General features: G+C 47.0%; 1 protein-coding gene across 6 annotated transcripts in view; it reads left to right on the top strand.

Annotated features, from left to right (window-relative positions):
* The first annotated feature begins 3,851 nt into the window (after positions 1-3,851).
* The window catches only part of ENOX1 (ecto-NOX disulfide-thiol exchanger 1), a 2,394,477-nt gene continuing 2,382,358 nt past the window's right edge, over positions 3,852-15,970 (top strand). For all 6 annotated transcript variants that reach the window (XM_078657297.1, XM_078657294.1, XM_078657296.1 and 3 more), the window contains exon 1: positions 3,852-4,160. The gene's annotated coding sequence lies outside the window, so the exon portion shown is untranslated. The remainder of the gene's footprint in view (positions 4,161-15,970) is intronic.

Below are 15,970 nucleotides of genomic sequence, written 5' to 3'. Positions count from 1 at the left end.
ATAATGCACCGCAGCGAGCGAGTGCAGCGAGCGTGCCCGAACCACCTTGCATCCATCCATACATCATTCATGCATGCATCCATCCATCCATCCATCCATCCACCCATCCTGCATCCATACATCATTCATTCATGCATCCACCCATCTATCCATGCACCCATCCTGCATCCATCATGCATCCATCATTCATTCATGCATCCACCCATCCATCCATCCATCCATCATTCATTCATGCATCCACCCATCCATCCATCCACCCATCCTGCATCCATCCTGCATCCATCATTCATTCATGCATCCACCCATCCATCCACCCATCCATCCACCCATCCTGCATCCATCCTGCATCCATCATTCATTCATGCATCCACCCATCCATCCACGCATCCTGCATCCATCCAGCATCCATCATTCATTCATGCATCCACCCATCCATCCACCCATCCATCCACCCATCCTGCATCCATCCTGCATCCATCATTCATTCATGCATCCACCCATCCATCCACCCATCCATCCACCCACCCATCCATCCACCCACCCACCCTGCATCCATACATCATTCATTCATGCATCCACCCATCCATCCATCCATCCACCCATCCTGCATCCATCCTGCATCCATCATTCATTCATGGATCCACCCATCCATCCATCCACCCATCCATCCACCCATCCTGCATCCATCCTGCATCCATCATTCATTCATGCATCCACCCAACCATCCATCCACCCATCCTGCATCCATCCTGCATCCATTATTCATTCATGCATCCACCCATCCATCCATCCATCCATCCTGCATCCATCATTCATTCATGAAACCACCCATCCATCCATCCTGCATCCATCATTCATTCATGCATCCACCCATCCCTCCACCCATCCTGCATCCATCCTGCATCCATCATTCATTCATGCATCCACCCATCCATACACCCATCCATCCATCCACCCACCCATCCATCCACCCACCCACCCACCCATCCACCCACCCACCCATCATGCATCCACCCATCATGCATGCATCCATACATCATTCATGCATCCACCCATCCATCCACCCATCCTGCATCCATACATCATTCATTCATGCATCCACCCATCCATCCACCCATCATGCATGCATCCATCCACCCATCCACCCATCCATCCATCCACCCAACAATCATTAATGCACCCACCCTGCTTCCATCATTGATGTATTTTTATGACCATATAACTTGCACACAGCTTGTCAGTGTTCAATACCAGTCTCGAACCTTGTACTCCAGCACCAATGATACATGATTAATATTAATTGTTTTTAAAACATGTATTTATTCGACACCATTTTGTAATGCGCTGATAGTCACTGAAGAGGGCAGCGTCTGATGCTGCTTGGGAGGCAGAAGCGAACCCCCCTCCCCTCCCCCTCCCCCACCTACACACACACACACACAATCTCAATACATCCTGCTATGCACATGCTGCCCCGTAAGCAGATGTGGTACCCAGGCACGCTCGAAGCAACCAAGTACCTCGTTGTCAAAGACTTAACAGACACAGGCATGAACCACTTGCCCCCAACCAGTAGCAGAAAAAAGGCTTACAATTCAGCACTGCAGCAATTGTCAACTTATGGACATCCAGTGAGCAGACAGTGGCCACGCTTGAAATGGAAAGTGCACATGGTGTGCTACTCTGGACCCGACCGTTCTGGATTACAATAGCAGCCCTAAACATGATCATGGTTGCTGTGCGCGTCAAGGCCAAAAACGGGTCAAAAATACCAGAGGCTCACATTTTGGGTTATTCAGAGTAGGAGGTGCACACTTGCAGAGCCATGTAGGGAACCTTCCCTTGGACTGGATTTTAGGAATTCGTCTTAAAGAGTACATTTTCAAAAAAGATTTCTGCACGAATTCATGCCGAGATAGGAGAAAGTACTGCTGACGTATGTCTTCATATCTTTTGTGCAAAGGGGCACTTGCCGCTAGGGAAATTATTTCATGATCCACACTGTGTCACAGTGTGACATATGTACTTAATGTATGTTACGGTAGCGGATGGCGCAAAGTCACACAATGATTGGCCTGCACATGGACCACTGGACCAGCCAATCCTGGCGCTGCATGCAGCGCCAGGATTGGCTAGGGGGGCACCATGACTGCTCGCCCAGTCGCCCTTTATAACCCCGGGGGCTGCGGCCCGCCCCCTGGTCCTCTCTCTAAGGGAGACTTCAGCAGGAAACTATCTGCGCATGCTCGGGATAGCTTGTGCCCAAACATTCACTTGCGCAGTACTGCTGCAGCTGAGTGGACTGTCACTCAAGCTGCAGCAGGCCCAGCCCCCCCACCCCCCCTGCGCACTCCGGAAAAGTCGGGTGTCTCCCGGATTCCCGGCCGGCGGGTAGCGCGATCATGCTATATTTTTATTTTTATTTCAGTGATGACGTGACGGCGCGGTGGGTCCATGGGGCTTAGTGGGGCATTCGTACAAGCGCCTTGAGACCCTTGCGGGTGAGTAGTGCGCTATACAAGTATCAATTTACTTTACTATTACCTAATTAACTCATTCCGTGCTGCCGTCGGCCATTGGCCGACGGCAGCACTACCTCCCCAGTCCGACGGGGCCCCGCCTGTTTTGCGGAAGTGCCGCACTCCTGCAAAATCGCGGCCGCCGTTAAGGCGTTAACATTCCAAAGAAAAAAATATACTTTGGAAGCATAGAATTATCAAAAACTGAGGCGCTTCCTCGCTGGGCCTCACAAACCCCCACCTCTCCATGCTCCAGTCCTCTCCCCAGCTGCAGGCCCCTGAAAAGTAAGTGTGAATGGCTTCCCATCCGCAGCTCGGTGAGGCCTCTGTCACACTGGGACATAGGCAGTCAGACCTCATACTGTGACAGTCCAAGCAGCCTATTATCATTCTGCCTGTTACATTACCCCGCTGTCGTGACTTCAGCTGCATGGGGGTCATGTTTTGTCAAGGCTGTATTAGCCTTTCATGCTGTGCATCAGGAGTGGAGGCCCAAAACACGGCCCACCAACTGGCCTCCGCCAGAGGCCCAATGACTGATGCCTGATTGCCCATCTTACCAATCCAAGACTGGTCACAAGTGCAATTAACTGGCATGGTGCAGCAGTGGCACTTTAACAGATTTACCGTAACTTATATTGAAGAACTACTTGGCAAACTACAACTTACAACCAAAAAACAGCTTATCATTAATCACATTGGTAATGCATTTACCAATGTTTTTTTTTTTACTATTCATGATAGTTTTCGGAGTCAAACAGGCTAAGGCCTGTGGCTGAATAGAGCGTTTCATCTCTTTCAGCTGAAGGGGGACCCGAGCTCCTGTGTGCCACCCAGTGCTGTAGAGAGCTCAGCTGCAGGCACAGGGCCAAGCAGTTCTGCTTATTTTCAGTGTCGCATGTGCTCACATTGTACTAGTAATTATTCTCGTTTTACTATTTCTCATACCGTGTTAACTTGTTTTCATGTTTTTCAGTACTATGGGATCGGTATTTGCAGAAAGCGAGGCTGCCACTGAAATGTAGTGACGGGCACCCTCATACATCGATAATGGAGGGCTCCACCGACATTTAGCTGCCCGTGAGTGACACCGACCACGAGTTAGCTGTGGGTATGCCTTATACTGTGCCCACCACCTATGTTCATCTGGAGGCGAAACCACGGCGCCAAAACTCATAAAGTCTTTCACGGGCTTCGAGTAATAAAGTTGCCGCTCTTGGGCTCCGGCAGACAGCAGCGCATCCAGCAGGTACCGCGCGCCGCCAGCAGCAGCCTCCGCTGCGTGTCGCGTGCAGGCGGAGCGGCTCTGCCTTAGCACTGCGGCAGCTCTCACTCGCTGCACATCTCAGCGTCGCGTCTCGCGGCGGCGGCGCGCGCTGGGGATCGGGAGGTGAGCTGTGGAGCACCCGGCAGGCGTGGACCAGGGACCGCGAGCAGGCGCTGCCCGCCCCGCGCTGCTGGTCGTGGATGTAGCTGCTGCATTCCCCGGGCTCAGGGAAACGCTTCCAGGAGCCTCCTTCTCTGTCTTAGCCCTGCCGGGCTGTGCTGAGCGGACCCCGGGCAGCGAGAGGGCGCTGCCTCCTTCCTCCGCTCCTGCTCCGGAGCAGCGGCAGAGGGCGCCGGACCGGGCTCCTGCAGCAGGTAGGTCTGTGTGATTCTTACATCTCCATCCGTCCCTGGATGCAGCGGTGGCGGCTGTGTCCATCATCCTTCTCTCGCAGCATCTGTGAGAGGGCTCCCACTGAAGCAGCCCGCCGCGGCTTGCAGAAGCCCCCTCTGTCCATTCCACCCCATGCACGGCCTGCCCCGGACGCAGGCAGCAGGAAAGTTTCGTCCTGTGTGTCACCGAGGCGGGCTCTCATTTTGACAGCCGGACTACCCTGTTGGCACACACGTGCGTGGCCGGCTCCTGCGGTCCCAGTGCCAAGGGGGCAGGGACTGCTAATCACTGAAAACAAAAGCTCAGCGTGGGACACATGGCTTCCCATTTGCCGACTTGTGGGTCTTTCTGTCAGGGCTTGTGGAAGAAAGGCGCGTGTTTTAACGGACCAGCTTTGGGAAGGTGTGCCAGCCTTGTGGCACTGAAATACGCGACCCACTGACTCCCCTCCCCCAACCACGTTGGTAAATATATGTGATGTAAAAGGAACACGACTATTTTATAATCATGGGAATTGACTGATGGTTTATTGTAATGTTGTGGGAAAGAAAGGGGCGAAGAGGGTGTGAATTGCGACCCGGTAAGCACAGGAGTCTGTTTGGTACTATAATAACTATTCACAACACAAACCGAGTAATCACCCGGTTAGTTCAGTTAATCACAATGTTTTGCAATATAAGTGCATTGAGAATTGCTTGAGAAGTTTGGTTGTAGGGTAATGTGCCCGGTGAATCTCCCACCCCCCACCCCCCATCCCACTCATCCCAGACAAGCTCTTTGTTCTGAAGAAGAAAATGAACCCAAACATGTCATCGCTCTCTGTCATCCCACAAGGGGTACAGTGGTATTCCAGTAACCTTGAGACAGGCTGTGTTTAGAAAAACCTTGGTGTATTTAATCAAACTTAGGATGACAGGCTGAGACAAGAGCGGTCTCCTTAATGAATGAGTGCAACTTTGTTTTCTCCTCTACAAAGTAATGTTGCATGAAACCCGTGCATGGGTGACACTTTTACAGCTTGTGATTGCAGCTAGTGTCTACTGCACGCCTGTCGTCCATCTCTCTCCCGGAGACAATCTCTGTGATTATGAGTTATTTGGAGCGGGTGACTTTCACTATCAGGGCCAGTGATCTTTATAGTGTAAACCGGAACCAATCACTTCACTCCAACGCCTCATGCTGCCTGTTTGCCCCCCCCCCCCCAATGCGCCGCCTTCTGCTCTGTAGTAAGTCTGGGCTCCGCTTCCACCGTTCTACCTCCTCCAAGCATCTTGCACAAATCTATTCCTCACTTAACAGTGGCCACGGTTCAAGGGTGTTTATAGCCCATCTCGGGCTCTTAGCAACGCTGTCAGTAACCAGACAGGAACCTGAACCAACTCCTTTTGGGAAGTCACACTGCCCTCCGTGCAACAGTGTTCCTGCTTTCAACAGAAAGTGGATGCAGACAGATGCTACAATGTAAAACACACTTGCTTTCCAAATTGTATGGAAATGTAAAATAAATATATACCTTGGCCATGGTCCTGATGGTTCTTCTCCTATTGTAAATGAGGTAAATCGAGATGTACTTGTTAGTTTGTCCTAAAACAGGGATTGCTACCTGTCAGGTTTCTGGGGTTGGTAAGTCACTGAAGTGGTCTATGTGGGCATTGGAAGGTGATCAACAGCAATCTTGGTGGGCAAGGTACGTAAGTACGTTGGTTAATTGGCAAATTGGAGCAACTTCTACTTTCTACATTCTGGTCCACCCCTAAATACATGACTACCGTAAACCAGCTTTGGGGCAGGTGATAGGAGGCAAAACAAGAAAAGTACTGTTTTTTTAATATTTTTTTTTATTTCAGTAATTTTTTATTGAAAATTATATTTACATGGCACTGTGCAGACAGATAACAAAAAAGCTAGCACTCTGTACTCGGAAAAGCGCATCCTTTTTTTTTTACCAAGAAAGTATTTTGGTTTTAATGTGATCAATCAGCTATTTTTGTATGCACCTTTCTTTTCTCCCTGTTTTTTTTCTGGTTTTGTTTTGGGTTTTCAATTAAATTAATTAATGGGACTAATGTAATGTGGACAGCCACATACCCTATTTTCCTCTCCCCACTGATGTTGCTTTGGGGGACATATATGATTCCTCTCATTGCAAATAAATACTTGCTGCCCTTAATTTACTCTATCATTTTAATTGCTGGGCTTGCACAATGGTATTTTAACACACATTGCCACCTAACTGTAACTTCACTTTAATCGTAGCTTTTTTTCTGGCTAATGTATACAGTTTTGTTTAATGTAAAGTAAGGTATTACTGTATCTAAATATAACATCACTTTCACTTTTGTTTTTTTCAGTGAATTTCTAGGATTTTATTAACATAAAGTACGATTTTATTATAATATTTATCTATCACATACCCCCTGTTGTGCACAGCCTTTGGCTGGGCACAGTGGGGAGTTGGGTCAGACCCGCTGGTGCCAAACCCACATCACACACGGGCTTCACCCTTTGACTGTGTGCAGTGTGGTGTGGGGCATCCAACCCCATGTGGGTGACCAACCCTTGTAATGCATGGCATTCAGCAGTGTAGGGCGTGGGGTTGGATGCAGGACCTGTCCTCTGATAAGGCCCTGCACCCAACCATCCCAGATGGCCAAACAATAGCAAAAGACACCCACCCAACTTTGTTTTTTTTTGTCTCACATCAATCTTGAAGTAATTTCACAGTACTCATGCAATTTTTTTGTGATGCCACACTGAATACTGCAAGAGTAAAGTGAGTCTGCTGCAACTTTTAAGCTTTCAGCCCGGTCATTCCGGCTGCATTCCAACGGGCTCAAGGAACCCGTCGGCCGGTCGGAAGCAGGACCGTAATCCATATGGACATAGTTTTACGCCGTCCTGATTCCGATGCACGGTTTCCGACAGTCTTTGTATGCTGGGCTTTCCGACATGGAAAGCCTGTCGGAAATCAATCAATCAATCACAGTACTTGTAAAGCGCGCTACTTACCCATGAGGGTCCCAAGGCGCTGAGGGGAGGCGGGTGGGGGTGCTGCTACTGCTTGAAGAGCCAGGTCTTGAGGAGTCTTCTGAAGGCGAGTAGGTCTTGGGTCTGCCGTATGCTGGTAGGGAGGGTGTTCCAGGTCCTGGCGGCAAGGTAGGAGAAGGATCTGCTGCCGGAGGTCATTCGTTGGATGCGGGGGACAGCGGCGAGGGCGAGGCTGGTGGAGCGGAGCTGGCAGGTGGGGGTGTGGAAGCTGAGTCTGCTGTTCAGATAGGCTGGTCCGGCATTGTGGAGTGCTTTGTGTGTGTGGGTGAGGAGCTTGAAGGTGATCCTCTTGTCAACGGGGAGCCAGTGTAGGTCTCTCAGGTGGAGGGTGATGAGGCTGCGGCGGGGGACGTTGATGATCAGTCGGGCGGAGGCGTTTTATACACGTTGTAGTCGTCATAGGTGTTTGGCTGGGATTCCTGCGTAGAGTGCGTTGCCGTAATCCAGTCTGCTGCTGACGAGGGCCTGTGTCGCCATTCTTCTTGTTTCGGTCAGGATCTACTTGTAGATCCTGCGGAGCATGTGGAGGGTGTTGTAGCAGGAGCAGGAGACGGCGTTGACCTGCTTATACATGGAGTGGGAGGAGTCGATGAATCCTAGATTGCGTGCATGGTCGGTGGGTGTTGGTGCTGTTCCCAGTGTGGTCGGCCACCAGGAGTCGTCCCAGGCTGAGGGGTGGGTCAGAGGATGAGGACCTCCGTCTTGTCCGAGTTCAGCTTCAGACGGCTGCTCCTCATCCAATCGGCGACGGCCTTCATTCTCTCGTGGAGGTTGTTTTTGGCGGTGTGTGGGTCCTTGGTGAGGGAGAGGATGAGCTGGGTGTCATCAGCGTAGGAGATGATGTTGAGGTCGGGATGGTGGGCCACTTGTGCGAGGGGGGCCATGTAGACATTGAACAGCATTGGCCTGAGGGATGAGCCCTGGGGGACGCCGCAGATGATGTCGGTGGCTTCGGATCGGAAGGGTGGGAGGCGGACACTCTGGGTTCTGCCTGAGAGGAAGGAGGTGGTCCAGTCAAGAGCCTTCTCTTGGATTCCGGCTTCTAGGAGGCGTGTCTTTAGAGTGCGATGGCAGACCGTGTCGAAGGCGGCTGACAGGTCCAGGAGGATGATGGCTGATGTTTCGCCGTTGTCTAGTTGGCGCCTGATGTCGTCTGTGGCGGCGATGGGTCTGTCTCGGTGCTGTGGTTTCGTCTGAATCCGGACTGGGACGGGTCCAAGATGTTGTTGTCTTCGAGGTGACGGGCCAGTTGCATGTTGACGATTTTCTCGATGACCTTTGCCGGGAACGGGAGCAGGGAGATGGGCTGGAAGTTCTTGAGGTCCTTGGGGTCCGCTTTGGGTTTCTTGAGGAGGGCGTTGATTTCGGCGTGCTTCCAGCTTTCCGGGAATGTCAATGTTTCGAAGGAGATGTTCATGACCTTCCGTATTTGGGGTGCGATGGCTGCGTCTGCTTTGTTGAATACGTGGTGTGGGCACCGGTCAAACGGAGATCCTGAGTGAATGGAGTTCATGACCTTGCGTGTTTTGGGGCCCTGGTAGGGCCTCCTTCTGTTTGTGTCCTCTGGTTGGGGGCCGACTTGGGTGCAGGGATGAACACAATCTCTCGGTTTACAGCCGTAACAAAATGTCCCATAGAGAAACAGGAGGTATGCGATCGCACCATGTGTGGTCGCATCATAATTAGGTAGGCAGGACTGCCGACTGGAGGTCGGTCAGTCCCGTTTCCGCAACGGTGTCCGGTGGACGTAAGTCCGCTCAACATTGTAATAAGCCCCTTAATATGTGACCATTCATTCTGGAACAAAATCACAATGTGAAGGGTAAGAAAAGACAGAGCACTTTATTTCATGCCCGTAACATTAACTTTCTTTGCTTTACAAAAACAGTCCATTAATAGGAGCTGCTCAACATTTAAGTGGCATCTTTAAAAAGATTAGAAAAACAAAGCAGTCCATTGAGCATTATCAGTGAGGTCACAGGTTCGAAGTACAGCTCTGTTGGCAAAGGAAGGCGTTCACTTGCATGTCATTTACATGCACTGCAATGAATTGATTGAAGCAAGAGCAAGGTACACCTCCCGTCTGCCCTTTACTCATAGTCCCTACGTCTGCACAGTTTCAGTATTTCAAAAAGCCTACAGCGATGCTGGTACCCTGGATGCTGTAAATGGCATCTAAAGGCTGAGCTGCATAAACATGTGTAACCTGCACAACCTTCATTCTCTGCAGCTGATCCGTGTGCTTGACCCTCTCAGCTTCACAGGAAAGTCTTTCTTTGCAGAGGGGAAAAGGGCTCACAACTAAAGCAGAGGCTGGCTGGCGTCAAATAGCAGAGCATCTTGGTAAGGACGCACTGTTCATAGTGCTTTAAGAATGACCTTCTAAACTGCCCCTACAGGGGAGGAGGTGGTACAACACTGCAAGACAGCTAGCAGAGGCATGGGAGGCAGAAGGGAGAAGCAACATGAAAGTTCAGCTCATTTTGGGCTCGAGGTTTGCAGAGGATCTTGAGCTGAGTCAGGAATCTAATTTAGCTTTAAGTGTAAAAAACTCATGAGCACCAATATTCAATGAACATCTCTTCCATCTCCGTAATTTCAAAGTATACAGAGTTCTTTTATTCAATTGTTCTTTTTATTCAGTGAATATTCCATTCATATGCATCCAAACGGGTCCAGAAGAATGCGACAGCCAACACGTGTTTCATCGCAGTCGTCTTAGTTACCACCGACTTCCTCAGGGCTACGAATAAACACATTATACCATCCATAATGAAAAAGTATAGTAAATACAGACATCCTTCATCATTGGCATGGAGCAGTGATATCTCATTAATTTCATCCATTGTGAGCATTCCAAATAACAGAATGGGGTCAGTGCAACCTCTGAGTGCATATCATGCACTCACACTTACAAATAAGGTCAAAAGAAAGTGCAAAACCCAAGCAAGAAACAAAAAACCGAAGTGCAACATGCACATAAGGAGCCACACCTGTAGTTAAATCACCACCGTGCAACCACTATCAAAAATACCCAAAAGTGCATTTTAACCATGACAGGGAACTCCTGTGACAAAGTCAAATCATTTAAAAAGACGAGGCAAGGTATATAATGATTCTTTGTATCATGTTAACCAAATGCCAGTATTCAAACCTCTCATAATTTTCTCACCTAAACTCCCTGCAATAGTCGTTCGTATCGTTCGTATCGTTCGTATCGTATTCTCGGCAAACAGATCTTGGGGACGTGGGCACTTTCCAGCTTTTTTTAAATTTACCGTATGAGAGATGCTTGTGATGTGGATAGCAGTAAACTGTAGACATTTGTAAAGTAAAATAGCATCTTGGATTAAGCAGAGGTTTTATTCTGACCTGCGCCTGCTGAGTATGGACCCTAGGGTGGTCTCAGTTGTGGATTATCTCAGCAAGGAGGTTGATGGCAGCAGTGCAGGGGCCTTGATCCTTGGGACTGATCTGCTCTTGAAAAAAACAACACATTGGGGACCCTAAAGTCCAATCAGCCTTCAATGCAAAATAGCAGGCAGCAAAGCAAAAAAATCAAAGATAATTTTTATTTCGACTGTAAAGAGCTTTCACTAGAAAACTATCCGTTGGAGCTAAGAGCAAAAATGTACGTAAAATCAACCCAGTACATGTACACTTTCTTTCAATACAAGTCAATGCAGTATGACTACGTGACAGAAATGTGTATCTCTCAGCAAAAATGTATCTAATGTGCAGGTGTCATCTTTTCCCCCTCAAGGAAACACAGAACGGCCTTGAGGAGAAGATAGCGTTCATTTGCACAACACTGACCACGTTATTCTCACAAAATCCCGCTTCCCTTGTCAGTTTGAAATCGAGGTTATGCTCAATGAAAAAGCAATGAAGGATGCACTGTATTATTCTAATAGCATTGTAAATGACAAACACAATTAGGATAATACCAACAATGGATTCAAAATATCTTTATTCCACAAAGGCCAAAAACGTCCTTTAGCCACACACAGATACCGTTATGACTCATGTCAAAGCTGCTTCATATACTTTACTTTACTTTGTGAATTTCTTGAGCGCAAGTGAATCATCCCCAAGGAGATCTCTCGGCGCTACAGGAGAAGACACGGCGGGCAGGAAACAACCATGTATCTAGTGTAGTGTAGTTATGCTAATGGAACTGCTGGGAAGGTGAGTGCAGGATTCAATCCATGCAATTGCACAGACTCCCAATTTCTTTCAAAATTCCTGCATTCATTCTTATTTCATCTATTGCTGTGGTCATTTCATACATAGTAGTGAAAAATCAGCTAAAGGAGCAGATCGTTCAATGGAAAGATCTATTGTACCAATTAACTGCTGGGTCTGTTCCTGTATTCATCTCTTAGGAATGAAGCCCATCTGATCGAGGTGAATGAGCTGAGGCGAGGTGCGAATTTAGCCAATCTCATAAAGATCTTATAATCCTGGTTCAGCGGAGAGATTGGGCGTTAGGAATCTGCCCTAGTAGGATCCTTAGAAGGTTTCAAGATAAGGACTATAGAGGCCTCTTTCCAAGATTTCGGGACCTGACCACCATACCTGTAGATAGAATTGAACAGGGCTTCCAGGAATGATATCAATTCTTCAATTAGAAGGCTATGCACTTCATTTGGTAAAGCATTGGTACTTGCTTCTTTGCCCTTCCTACCCTTACTCATACTCAAACGAATCTCTTCCTTAGTAATTGGAGCATTGAGAACCTTACTACTCATGTCAATTACATTGGGGTTCTGCAGCTTTCTCAACCAGGACTTAATACACTCCAGATCAGGAGACATTTCTTCCCTGTATAGACTATAAAAGAGAGATACTAAACAGGCCTGTCTATCTTCCTTCTTCCCTGAGTTATCCCCTCTCTCATTCACAACCAACTTGTCAATAATATTCCAAGACCAGTCTGTCTGGGCCTTCCGAGCCATAAATGCACCAGCTTTTTCCCCATATTCAAAAATCTGCATGGACTTCACTTTGACCGAGTATGCTGGGTCTTCCTTTGGGAGGATTTGAGCTCAATGGGATTTGGCCCTAAATGTATTAACACACTTAAGGCGATCTACGCGGGGGCTTCAGCCAGGATTGTTTTACCAGTAGATTATCCCCCAGTTTTAAGATACTAAGAGGGACACAGCAGGGTTGCCCTTTATCTCTTCTTCTTTTTGATATTTACATAGAGCCTCTCGCCCAACAGCTGAGACTGGATGCCTTAGTTGTTCCATTTAGTTCTTCGTCCTATAGCTATAAAGTTGCGCTTTATGCCGATAACCTATTAATCTATTCGGCTGATCCTTCGACTTCGATTCAGAGAGTAGAACAACTATTGGTGGAATTTGGTTCTGTTTCAAGTTATTTAGTTAACACTGCCAAAGCCTAGGTTATGTGTTGGAACATTACGGATTGGGTGGGGAAAATATGTTCCAAGTTTAGATATTTGGGTATCTCAGTAGTAAGCGATATAGATAAAATTCCACATCTTAATTTGTCAAGGGTTTCTAAAGAGATCGAATGCCTATTAAGTAGGAGGAAAAATCTTCCATTGACAATCTATGGACGAGTTAACTTGATTTAAATGGTTGTCCTTCCCAAACTAACCTATCTTTTTAATGCTATCCCTCTTGGGTTTCCCAAACAGGGTATTGATAAAAATTCAGGGGAAGGTGGCGAGTTTTTTTTGGGCCCATAAAGGAGCTAGGCTAGCTTGGAAAAAACTCAGACGTAAGATGAATAAAGGGGGGGGCTTTACCTGATTTTAATTTTTAACTGGTATTCAATTAAAAAAGATTTGAATGCTCCTGGCAAAAACGGATGGTTCCACTTGGGGGAAACTTTTGGGGGCGGTTGTAAGGCTTTGGAGTGTGGAGGGTTTCCTGTATAAGTTTGGTGAGCCCAGGTTTTTTTAAGAAGGTTCGGCTAAAGGTATTAAGATCTGCCTTGGATAGTTGGTATAGGATCAGGAGGAGGTGGGGCATGGAATATTATTCAGATTTTGCTCCAGTATAGGACTCCCCCGGACCCCCAGAATGTTTAAAGGATGCTCCAAGTCTTCCACTCAGAAGGGTGGGAGTCACAACTTTGTCTGATTTGGTATTCTTGGAAGGAGTGCACCCCTTTGAAGTATTTTAATGCAAGAACCAGTAATGAATTGTTTAGATATAAGTTTATCCAATTATCCTCCTGGTTTGTGGCATCAAAAAAGGAGATTGGGGTGATTATGAATTGGAGGTGTCTCTCCAGGACATCAGACCTCAGAAGAAAGAGGTGGCCTGGTGGTATGAGGGATTTTTAGTGGCAGAGGAGGAAAAGTTATCGCCCCCTTATGCTGTGTGGAGAGGAACCCTCTCAGAGGAGGCACTGAGTCAGTTTAGGATAGTTCATTGAAGACTTTGTACTCAACTGTTAAACCTGCTAATTTGAAGGAGAACCATTTTTTCACTATTAATCGACTCTATTGGAATCCACCCCAAATAACTAAGTTCACCCCGCAACCTGCCCCTAAGTGTGTAAAGTGCAGTAGCATAGGAGCCAATGATGGTTACATCTTCGTCGATTGTTCGCATCGGAGAGACTTTTGGGACTGTATAGAACTAGCATTGAAAGGTCAAGTCAAGTCAAAATACACTTTATTCGATTTGATTAAAATCACAAAAGCCAATAAAAACACAATAATATACACAGGTTAAAAAGAATACAGACAGATCTTCAGTTTTAGCGACGCATTAAACAGTCATAAATAACAGGACATATATATCAACAATCATGTTACAGCATTACCTTTATTGAGCCTTGCTTTGGTTCTAAATGCTGCAACTAAAAAGCTAGCCACAGAATATGTAATAAAAATATTGCCTAAAGACTGTAAGTATAACAGGGCAGGCCTGACTTGTATAAATCCAGCTTCTATTAAAACGGATAATAAATATTTAATTCTTGGCTCCCTAAATGTACTACAAATCATCATAAAGTGGAACGTGTCCTGAGTAGAAAAATCGTCACATTTACATGGAGCTCCTGATTCCGGCGTGCTCCATTGCTGGAAGCAGCCCAACACATAAGGAATTTGATTAAATCTAAATTTAATTAGGAGGTGTCTATGTAAGGGTTTAGTAACAAAGGTGAGGAGGATAACAGCATTTAGTGTGCTCTTACTGATGTTTTTGTCAGCTCGAGTTCCTCCCGAGCCAGCCTTACATTCTCCATGAAATGTTTTTTGACCCATTTGATATCCTCAACCCTGATAGAAGATGGCAAATTAAATAATCCTGGGCGACCTAGTTTTTCAAAAGCTAGTCGAACATATTCTAACCAGGGGATTTTCTTCCTGTGATCAAGAGACATGGCGTCCTCCAGGATGTCTTGATTAAGAGATAGTTCCTCGTTGAGCCATAACTTCAACCAACACGTTAGGGGAGCCAGTCTCAACTTGTCTGTGATGTAATCTAGACCCAGCTCTGCGTGCATCGAAAAAGTAGGGGTAGATTGGGGGACAGAGAGAAGTTGTTGAAGAAATTTGTTTTCTGCCCTTTGTAGAAGATCGTGGGACAAGTACCCCATAAAGGTGCGCCATATGTAGCTATTGTGACGCATTTTGCGTTGTATATTTTTAAAAGAGCATTGAAAGGTATTTTCAATTGGTAGATACAATTAAATGCAACACTTATCCCCCTAGGAGATGATGGAGTACTAACTTTGCTGCTGAGGCGGCCCCATAGAAGATTGCTCTTTTATCTGATTCTTATCGCCAGGAAATTTGTTTGAAAATGAAAGGACCCCTTGCCTCCAATGGCGAAAGACTGGGTCAGAGCCACAGTCAGGATCTCCTGCCTTGATCAGGGATCAGCAAGGAGTCTGACTTTCTAATTTGGTCTGACTTTCTAATTTGGTGTTGTTCCCTGGGTGTTGGCTACCCTTCCATATGATTACACCAATTCACAAAGGTGAGGGTCCAAGTGGAATTGGACCAGGGCGAGTGCAGTGACCGCTGGGCGGATAGACAGACAATGTGGTTCTTTTTGCTTTGCAGATGCTCTTTAGTGATTTGAGGGAGAAAAAAAAGTGTAGAGAAAAACCTAGAGGTAGTTGAAACTGCCCACCTATCCCTCTTTCATTCGAAAGAATGATCATCAAAGTGTTGTATGGCAGAAACAACATAACTTGGGTAGTAAGAGCACAGAGACTTCAACCCACCGAAAAGTGAAGATCCTGCATTAGAGGTAGTGCCATTAGACACTTCGGACACAGGCCCAGGCCTTGGAGCAGCAACTGGAGAGCGATCACCTCTAGGAGGACCAACTCATTTGCAGTGAGAGGAGTGGATCCATGTCGCTAAACCTTTTCATTAAACAGCAGTACTCATGATGAGCAGAGACTGATAGGGTTCTCTCTATTGGGGCTGTAGCTCACACTTTCTCCAATTTATGTGTACATATACCCAATCGGCAGGTGGGAGGGAATGGCAGGCCTCAGTGGAACACTCAGGTAAGGTGTGTTGCACCAAGAATAGAAACAGTGGAGACATTGTTTACATATGTGCAATAATGTAACATCATCATTTAACTGCTATCTATCTTTGCAGAGGACACAGGGTTATTAGAAGGAGAATCATGGTTTAGTCCATGTCTATCTCATGCAGGCATAATTAAGTCTTTTGAAAAAGGATACTTCTCAAAGACCACAGGGCTAGTGGTAAAGAATTGGGCCATTTTAATTG

Source organism: Lissotriton helveticus, chromosome 8 (genome assembly GCF_964261635.1).
Source record: "Lissotriton helveticus chromosome 8, aLisHel1.1, whole genome shotgun sequence".
Classification (NCBI taxonomy): Eukaryota; Metazoa; Chordata; class Amphibia; order Caudata; family Salamandridae; genus Lissotriton; species Lissotriton helveticus.
Note: the sequence above shows the minus strand (reverse complement) of the source record. Positions and strands in the feature narration are given on the sequence as shown.